The following is a 10,000-nucleotide window of genomic DNA, read 5'->3' as shown; positions in this document are numbered from 1 at the left end:
ATTAATGGATCGTTTGAAGTCCTATAATACATTTGAGAGTGAGCCATTAGGTTGTATTTGAGAGCCGAGGTGAAGGCAACTAACTTTATTTCAGCAGTTTAAACACAACAGGTTTAGGACAAGAAGGTAGAAAAAGGCTAAACAGAATAATTCATGAAAAGACATGCTTGAAGAAATTTTGTTAATAGTGAGGTGTAGAGCGAAATAAAAAAAATTGAAAAGAAAATGCTGTCCCAGAGTACGAGCATGTCTGCAACAAATGTGGTACATAGCTCCCCCTAAAAACGACACACATGTGAATTAGATTCACCCTGCTCTTGAGAGTCCATATATAGGTGGGTAATCTTGCAGCAGATAGGCAGGTTTCAAGTGATCAATGCAGACACAGTCTTCTTTGCAACGAATGTTATTAAAAAGGCCTTTATATTGCAATGGATGACGAAAAAGGGGCCAGTGTAAGGACGCATTAGGGGTGGCCAGCTAGTGTTGTCACGCAAAAAAGAGTGAGTTGCAAAATGCCAATCTGTCAGTAAGTGTTGCCTACAGTGGGAGCTTATAAGTCTGACTGCATGGAGTAAATTTTCCCTCAACATGATATAGGAGCTTGAGATTATCGGAGGGTGTTGCAGAGAGAAATAATTCAGAAGGGATGACCAAAAGATTGCCATAGACTATTTCAGCTATTGGGATAACAAGGGCATCTTAAGGAGTAGTCCGTAGTCCCAAGAGGAAAACAGGGAAGCTGGGTTAACCAGATAGAGTCCTTACAGCAGAACATCAAAGCTGCTTTGAGGGTGCAATGAAAATGTTCTGGCATTGCGTTGGCAGTTGTGCTGTAGGCTTTTTTACGGTGTTGGGTGATACTCATAAGTTTCAATTCAGAATTGAATGTGTTACCCCTATTGGAATTTATATGCTCAAGGATACCAAATCTCGTTATCCACTCTACGAGTATAGCAGATGTAAATGCGGAGGACGTTGCAGCTTCTCTGTTAATAGTTTCAGGCCAACAAGCAGAGCGGTTGATGACAGTAATTGGGTAACGATGTCCTCACAATATGAGTAGGTGACTTACTACATTGACGTGCATGTGCGTAAAACGACAATGATTTTGAGGAAAGGTCCACATTCTGGAATCCGTGGGGCGATATACTATACATTTGAAGAACAGTTGCAGAACAAATCCTTAGAATCCTTAGTAATTCAGTACAAAAGGAACTTTGTCTAATGTAGCTGTGCTTTAGATCGGCGCAAGGGATATGAAAGGCCATGGATGAAATCAAACACCTTTTGGCACAAGGGAGCAGGTAACCATTGCTATGGTCCACTGGTGCTGACATCACAGAAGAGGGTGGTGTTGTAGTCTTTGAGTGCAACTTCTTCTAAATGAAGGGATATGTAGGAAGTAGGAAGTTCTACACACACACACACACACACACACACACACACAGATATATATATATATATATATATATATATATATATATATATATATATATATATATATATATATATATATATATATATATATATATATATATATATATATATATATATATATATATATATATATATATATATATAATATATATATATATATATATATATATATATATATATATATATATATATATATATATATATATATATATATATATATATATATATATATATATATATATATATGTGTGTGTGTGTGTGTGTGTGTGTGTTAGAATAAATTAGAATAAATTTTACGGCTACAAATATGGGTTTTACTGATTCCGCTGAACTAAAATTTTGTAGCAAATTCAAATTTCATCAAGCTCACAGGTAAACCTTGTTTACTAAAGTATTCAGATTCTGAATAATTCGTAAACTAGTTTGAATTTTACAGAAGTAAATGAAAATAATAATGTTTATGCATCATAATTATCTTTTATTATCAAATACTCGTTTGTTTTGCCGTTATTCCACATGACTACTCGCAGTCGCCTGTAGACTGAAGAGGGTTTATTTTAGCAATTATTTAAAATGAGGGATAAATTAATATTAGGGGCATTTACCAGTTGGATGAAGGATCTGTTATTAAGATTGAATGAAAAGTTTAATTCATATTTATCAAAATTCAATAAACTATAAAACATATCATCCTTACTTAATTATATTAGGCCTATATCATGGTTTTACAGGAAAAAATAGGAACGAGTGTATAATCTGCCTCAGATTGTGATTATCCAAATGACTTCATGTAAACAAAAAATACATATTATTCTAACATTTTACACAACCTACTTACAAAGGCCAATGCAGTATTTGAGTGTACAAATATTTATGGAAAGAACAGTGCATGATTAAGAATGATCTAATATAAAAAAAAAAACTTGAGATATTGTTTTCTACGTGTAGTATAATCATAATTAATCGACGCTCAAGAATTATGAAATCATTACTTCGTTGAGAGAGAGAGAGAGAGAGAGAGAGAGAGAGAGAGAGAGAGAGAGAGAGAGAGAGAGAGAGAGAGAGAGAGAGAGAGAGAGAGAGTAGAAGGGAATCCATTTTATACCTTAGTGAGGCTGAAGATATCTGGAGATACAATCTGTATCTATCACTTTATCAGTAGATTAGAACCAGCAAAAATACTCCCAAACCCTCACATGAATCAGGAAAATAAATATACCCTTTTATGAATACATAAAAAGAAAACGTTTATTGATGTATCCCTCATCAAACACACTGTGACGACCGGATATTTGATTCTGAAGATATTTAAGGTACATCTATAAGATTTATGAACCTCTTTGGAAACCTATTGTTATAAAATCAATTTATTATATTAAATAATATATTTATAGATTCCTAAGAGAAAAAAAATCGAACAATTGTTGCTGTGTAATAATTTAAAAAAAACTTTTTAATGCGTTATATGGCTCACATGCAAACAAAAAAGAACTCATGATTTTTTTTTCTTAATTCCTCTTGCATGTCATTGAAGTGTACTGTGAAGTAAAGTTCAATTTTCTACATAAAAATCAGATATAGTCTATATGAAATCTTATATATATATATATATATATATATATATATATATATATATATATATATATATATATATATATATATATATATATATATATATATATATATATATATATATATATATATATATATATATATATATATACAGTATATACATATGAGCTGAAAAGGTTTGGTCATTGGGGAAGCAGTCAATGTTGAGTAACGCTCCAGGATGTATGTTTTGAGGGAATCCTATCCAATTGTGGGGTCCCCTTGGTCACAAAGCAATACTGATACTTGAGGGAAATTTTCCTCGGGTATTGTTGCGACACCAGAGTCAGCTTTAGTCCTTGAATGGGTCACGCCCTTAAAGCGAAACGGGACATAAGCACGCATGAAACAATAACATAAAAAAAAAAAAGAATGAAGGTGGGAGGGAGCGGGACACTCATGTGGTCACCAACGTGCGAGGCGCCCCCTGGTGATAACTGAGAAGCGAGGTGAATGCAATTGAACTTTATTAACAGATATTGACCTTAAATTCAAGGACTTGCGAGCAAGAACTTAACATTAAATTAAAATAACATTCATCATGAACTATCGAATATATAGAGATTGGTTTAATAAGATTTCAGCGAAGTGATATGATAACAATCTAAATTGTTATAGTACAAGAGAATATATGAAACGTGTGGTACATATATATATATATATATATATATATATATATATATATATATATATATATATATATATATATATATATATATATATATATATATATATATATATATATATATATATATATATATATGTTTATTTATATATATATATATTTTTGGGCTCAAGCCATGTCGTCCTGATGAAAGTTCCTATAGGGTAGCTTCCTAGGGTATATTACAACTACGGCGATATTCCCAGAGAATTTACCTTACGGTACCAGAATTCTAACTCCTGGAGCGAGTATCCCTCGTGAAAGGGATATCGCGACATATCAGAGGACGTTTTCTAGACACGCCACATGGCAATCTACATCCTGGACAGAGATTTCGTCTCGTAGGAGGTGATTGGCGAGATACGAATTCGGGAAAGAAAAAGGAGAGCCGCTCCCAAGGCTTCCCTATCCCCCAATTCGTATGAGTGCCTGGCGCCAATCCTGGCGCCATCTGTATTCCTTTTTGCGTAGCTTAACAACTCGGTGTTTTTTCCTGTTTTTCTCGCAAATCTTGGATTTATTCTACTTTTTATGGCTTCTCCGTCTTCGTCGGCATCTGATAAGTTGAGTATAGTGTCTTTTATGTATAAATGTAGGCTCTTGGTAAAATTTTGAATGATTAATAGGATTAATCTTTGATACAAGAGCCGTAGCCTACCAGAGGAGTCTTGGACGCTGTCGCTCGCTAGGTATAAATTAGTTAGTCATAGCGACATTCCTGGTTGTTTTGCTTTAATAAATTTTAGCTATTTAGCATTACATAGGATTTCCTTTCGTGCTTAGTATTATTTGGCGAAGTATTCGCCATTCTGGCCTACGCTAGGCCATGTAGCCTAGTCATTTGGTCCTAGTACTTCAAGCATGATTATGGTTTTTCCGAATTTAATTAAAATTTTATTGAAGCTTTAGGCTATATTTTATACATTTTAGACTGTGTGGAATTTTTCCAAGATAGTATACGAGTGAGTTTCGGTGATTTAGGTAATCGATTCTCTTGGTGCCTAGGCTAGTTGCTTATGGAGCCTTAGTATACTTTATCATACTCCCCGGTTGCTTTCTTTTCTTCGGAGAAGGTATGCAATCCCTTTCCCTCTGTTTAAGCCTTGGGCTTATCCCTAAGTGGTTTTTTCCGAATTTATTTTTGATAAAACTATACTAGGGTGTTACTGTACCTTCCTGTTCCTGTAGTTATGGTTCAAGAGGGACAGAACAACAGAGTTTTTTAGTCTGAGTCTGTGTTGTCTGGCTTGGGGCTGAGTCCCCCTCGCTGACCTAACACAGATAAAGGGAGCTTAGCTCCCTTAGGTCACTACGGAAGGTTTCTGTGGATATGATTCCTTCTTTTGTGATCTACCAGACTAGTCCTTGTTGCTGTTCTCGGGGGAGGATAAGTTCTTTCCCTGGGAGTAGCAACGCCTTCCTTGCTTTGGTGCTCTGGGAGCTGGCAAGTATTGCTGGCATTTCCCCTTAGATCTCCCTTAGGCTAAGATAAGTTTCTTGGCTGCGGGTGATCTGTCACTAAAGCAAGGTTGGCAGGACCCTCTTGTCCCTTCCCCCTCTTTCTTCGTAATGGCCGAGCCATTACTGTACTGTACGTCGTTCTACATCTGGACCTAGTATAGGTTAGGATGTGGAATTGACTCAGCCCCTTGCCGGCCGGCAGAGCTGCTGGCCGGCAGGGGTCTTACTGTACTGTACGTCGTTCTACATCTGGACCTAGTATAGGTTAGGATGTGGAATTGACTCAGCCCCTTGCCGGCCGGCAGAGCTGCTGGCCGGCAAGGGTCTTAATGTTTTCGAGTGCTGCCCGGACCTCTCTTGGTCCCTCATGCCGGCAGAGCCAAACAGCATTGGTCAGGAAGCCTGAATTAGTTTCTCCCCCTTCCTTATATGCACTCTTTCGGTTGCCGGGCTTGGAGGTAGTGTACACTCTTATCCCGGCATCCATTCTATTTTTCTTCTAGTGCTGTACCTGACCCGGCTGCCGGCCTCATAGGCTGGCTGCCGGCCTCATAGGCCGGCAGCCGGGCAGGTGTAGTTCTCTGGTTCTTTTGCTGCCGGCTGGCATCGGTCTTGTACCTTTGCCGGCCGGCTTATGTCAGCCGTTGTCTGCCGGTCACGAAGAGTGTGGCCGGCAGCTGGGTACTACCTTGTGTAGTTGTTGGCCGGCAGCCATTGCCGGCCAACATTGGCTGTTACCGGCCGGCAGTAGCTGCCGACCGGCACAGGCATTTGAACCAGAGTGCTGCCGCCCTATAGCTGTTAAGTAGTATACTTTAAAGCTAGTTGTGGTGTGTGCCGGCCGGCAAAGGCAGGCCGGCACACATCCCCCTATACTGTACTAGTATTCTTCAGTATAACATATACAGTAAGAAAAAAAACTATGGTAAGGGTTTTGGTACAGCACTGTGTCTCCTAACACTATTATGTTTTCTTGCACATCCCTTTGCTGTTGCCCTCTGATAGGAAGCTGAGTTCTTTCCTGTCTATTTTCCAGGTTTTTAAAATCATTGCTTAGGTGTGAGCTCCACCTGTTTCCTCTGGTAACCTTGCATTGGTTACTCTAGAAGAGATAAACCATTTTGATTTTATTATCTGGAAGGCTGCAACAATGGATTGTGAGGGAAACACAAGTGTGTGTCTTTCCTTTATGAATTGTTATGCTATACTATGCATATCCAGTGATACATAGTTCACTTGATACTCATGGAAATTTCTTCTCTTTACAAGAGGACCCTCCGAAGTGCGAAAATGTTTTCTGCAACGTCCGCAGCAAGAACCTCTGCAGACATGAGTGTTGTAGGAGACACGCAGCATGCGCTGTCTCCAAGGATGATCTCCAGTATTGGGACCCTCAGGTATGTACTGTATGCACTAACCTGATTACTGAGGCTTTTGATTCCCCTAGAACGGTGGAATCAAGGGATATAGCAAGGGAGAAGCTTCGTACTTGGGTAAGGGGCTTCAAGAAGAACACCTCTGGCCCTTATCTTCCAAGTGAGAAGATGAGGGCGTATCTTTTTCCCCAGGCATCAGCTGATGCTGTGATTCCCCAGCCTCAAGAGGAGATCCCTCAAGATCAAGTCCAGGTGGACGTGGAAGTCGCAGTCGCGATGCAAGACATCCACTTAGATGACAGGATGTCTGACCTGGACGAACGTTTGGAACAAGACCTCCTGGCAGAAGGTCAGGATTAAGTTCAAACCCCGGATGTCGTAGAGGATGAGGTCGACGAGGTGTCGGCTACTCCGGTTCAGATTCCGGAGCCTATCCCCTCAACATCGGCCGGTCTCCCAGTAGAACTGGGACAGGCCCTCTCTTCGATTGTTGGAATGATCCAACAAATGCAGAAGGAGAATCAGGAGAAGGCGGCTGCTATGGAACTGCGTATGCAGTCCCTGGCAGAATCACGTGGGCCCCGGAAAAGGCTCAATGTGAAAGACCTTCCCTTATGCTCAGATGCTAACCCATGGAGGTATGCTGAGCACATGCCGATGACAACTGGAAAGATCGTCATCTCGGATAAGCTGGGTTCAGTTCCCCTAGAGGAGGTGGAATTCTGGCCCAGCAAGGCATCATATCCGGACTGCTATGTCCGGCTGAGAAAAGAACCAGCTTCAAGGGAGGAGACAGAGCCGAAGGAGGTCATAATTATGGACCACGCTAAGGCTCAAGCCCTACTTTCATCCTCGATGAAAGAGAGGGGCTTCTCTAACTCGAAGGTAGCTGCATTGAGCAAGAAGCTCCCTTCTTTTGTGTCATCTCCTGCTAGAGCCTTCCCCTTTCTACAGAAAGGGTTTGCGGTTGTCCTAAAGGCAGTCAAGGCCGGCAAGCCTTGCCCCTCCCTGGAGGAGTGTGAACCCTTGTCGCTGGCCCTGCCTATGGACCACAATCACTGGAAGGATGTCCATCTGACATTCTCAGTGGGAAAGTTGGAGGCTGATATTGCCGGACGGCAATTCGGCGAGGACCTCCCCAAGCTGTCCGACTCTCTTTTACGAAGAGAGTTCGAGACAAAAGAAAGACTGGCTGCCTCAATGTCTCATCAGACTACTCTTGAGACGATGGAAAGTGACCCCAAGGTCCATGAAATGTTCATGGTAGTGGCTAAGTCTCACCTAGCCACAGTGACGAAGGACCTTTATGGCTTCGTCAAGGCAAGGAGAGCTTGCAGGGAGTTCGTGTTCACCGGGGCTACGGTGAGACACGAGCCAAGGAAGTTAATCTCCTCCAACATTTGGGGAAAAGACCTTTTCCCTACCGATGTGGTCAAAGAAGTTGTTGATAAGGCCGCCGTGGAGAATAGAAACCTTCTCCAGAAGTGGGGCCTGGCTATCAAAAGAAAGTCTTCCCCGGATGAGGGTCCTCAACCATAGAGGAAGAATATGAGGACTAGGCTACCGTCTCGGCCAGCCAAGCCTTTTAGACAGCAACAGCAACTGCAATTGCCGTTGCCTCCAGTGCCCCAGATGGTGGCACAAACCCCGACTACTTTTCAGTGGGTACCCCAGGCTGTGCCAGGTCAGTCAACCACATTCACCCCAACGTTCGAAGGACAGTCTTCTTCCTTTCGTGCAAAACCTAGAGGAGCAGCCAGAGGCTCGTCTAGGCGCCCCTCAAGGGGAAGGGGATTCAGAGGTGATCGTGGTCAGGGAGGCAAGACCTCAGGACGGCAGTCCAAGTGAAACGATACCGGTAGGAGGGAGACTGATGAAATTTTGGGATCGCTGGACCTTCGATCCCTGGGCCCAAAGCCTACTCAAGAATGGACTGGGCTGGAGCTGGTACAGCACTCCACCCCCGTGCCTTCGGTTTTTCCAACACTCCACCCCTGTTCTGGAGGAGTACGTTCAAGAACTGTTGGAGAAAAAGGTGATCCGAAAGGTGAAGTCCATCAAATTCCAAGGGAGGCTGTTTTGTGTTCCCAAGAAAGACTCGGAAAAGCTCAGAGTCATTCTGGACTTGTCGCCACTCAACAAGTTCATAGTGAATTGCATATTCAAGATGCTAATACTGCAACACATAAGGACCTTACTGCCAAAGAGGGCATACTCAGTCTCTATAGACTTGTCAGACGCCTATTGGCACATTCCAATCAGCCGTCGACTCTCCCCCTACCTAGTGTTCAGGCTAAAACGGAGACTATACGCCTTCAGAGCCATGCCATTCAGGCTAAACATAGCCCCAAGGATTTTCACGAAGCTTGCGAGCTCAGCTCTCAAACAATTACGCCTAAAGGGAATTTAGGTAGTAGCCTACCTGGATGACTGGCTGGTGTGGGCAGCATCCGAGACCGAATGCTTGCAAGCTTCCAGTCAGGTGATCCAGTTCCTAGAGTACCTAGGCTTCAAGATCAACAGAAAAAAGTCTCGACTTTCTCCATCCCAAAAGTTCCAGTGGCTGGGAATCCACTGGGACCTTTTGTCACACAGTTTCTCCATCCCGACGAAGAAAAGGAAGGAGATAGCGGGCTCTGTCAAGAGACTTCTAGATTCCGAAAGGATATCAAGACGCGAACAGGAGAGGGTACTAGGCTCTCTCCAGTTTGCTTCAGTGACAGACCCAGTGCTGAGAGCACAGCTAAAGGATGCAACCGGAGTTTGGAGAGGGTATGCATCAAACGCGCGAAGAGATCTGAGAAGACCAGTGCCGCCTCGGCTACGTACTCTTCTCAGGCCTTGGTCCCAAGCCAGACATCTAAAGAAGTCGGTTCTTCTTCAGCCACCTCCCCCGTCGATGACGATTCACTCAGACGCCTCAAAGGAGGGATGGGGAGGTCACTCTCATCCGAAAAAAGTCCAGGGGACTTGGTCCAAGCTATTCAGGACCTTTCATATAAACATTCTAGAAGCTATGGCAGTGCTCCTTACCTTAAAGAAAGTCTCCCCGCGTCACTAGATCCACATAAGATTGGTGATGGACAGCGAGGTGGTTGTGAGATGCTTGAATCGACAAGGGTCGAGGTCACCACCTCTCAACCAGGTGATGTTAGCCATTTTCCGATTGGCGGAAAAGAAGAAGTGGTACCTGTCGGAAGTTCACCTTCAAGGAGTCCGCAATGTGACAGCGGAAGCTCTATCCAGGTTCACACCGATAGAGTCGGAATGGTCCTTAGACGCAGGATCATTCTCCTTCATTCTGAATCAAGTCCCAGAACTGCAGATAGACCTCTTTGCGACGAAAGACAACAAGAAGTTGCCCCTGTACGTGTCCCCATATGAGGACCCCTTAGCGGAAGCAGTGGACGTGATGTCCCTCGACTGGAACAGATGGTCCAGGATTTAT

This window comes from Palaemon carinicauda, chromosome 10 (genome assembly GCF_036898095.1).
Source record: "Palaemon carinicauda isolate YSFRI2023 chromosome 10, ASM3689809v2, whole genome shotgun sequence".
Taxonomy (NCBI): domain Eukaryota; kingdom Metazoa; phylum Arthropoda; class Malacostraca; order Decapoda; family Palaemonidae; genus Palaemon; species Palaemon carinicauda.
The sequence above is the reverse complement of the archived record's forward strand: the minus strand, read 5'-3'. Positions refer to the sequence as shown.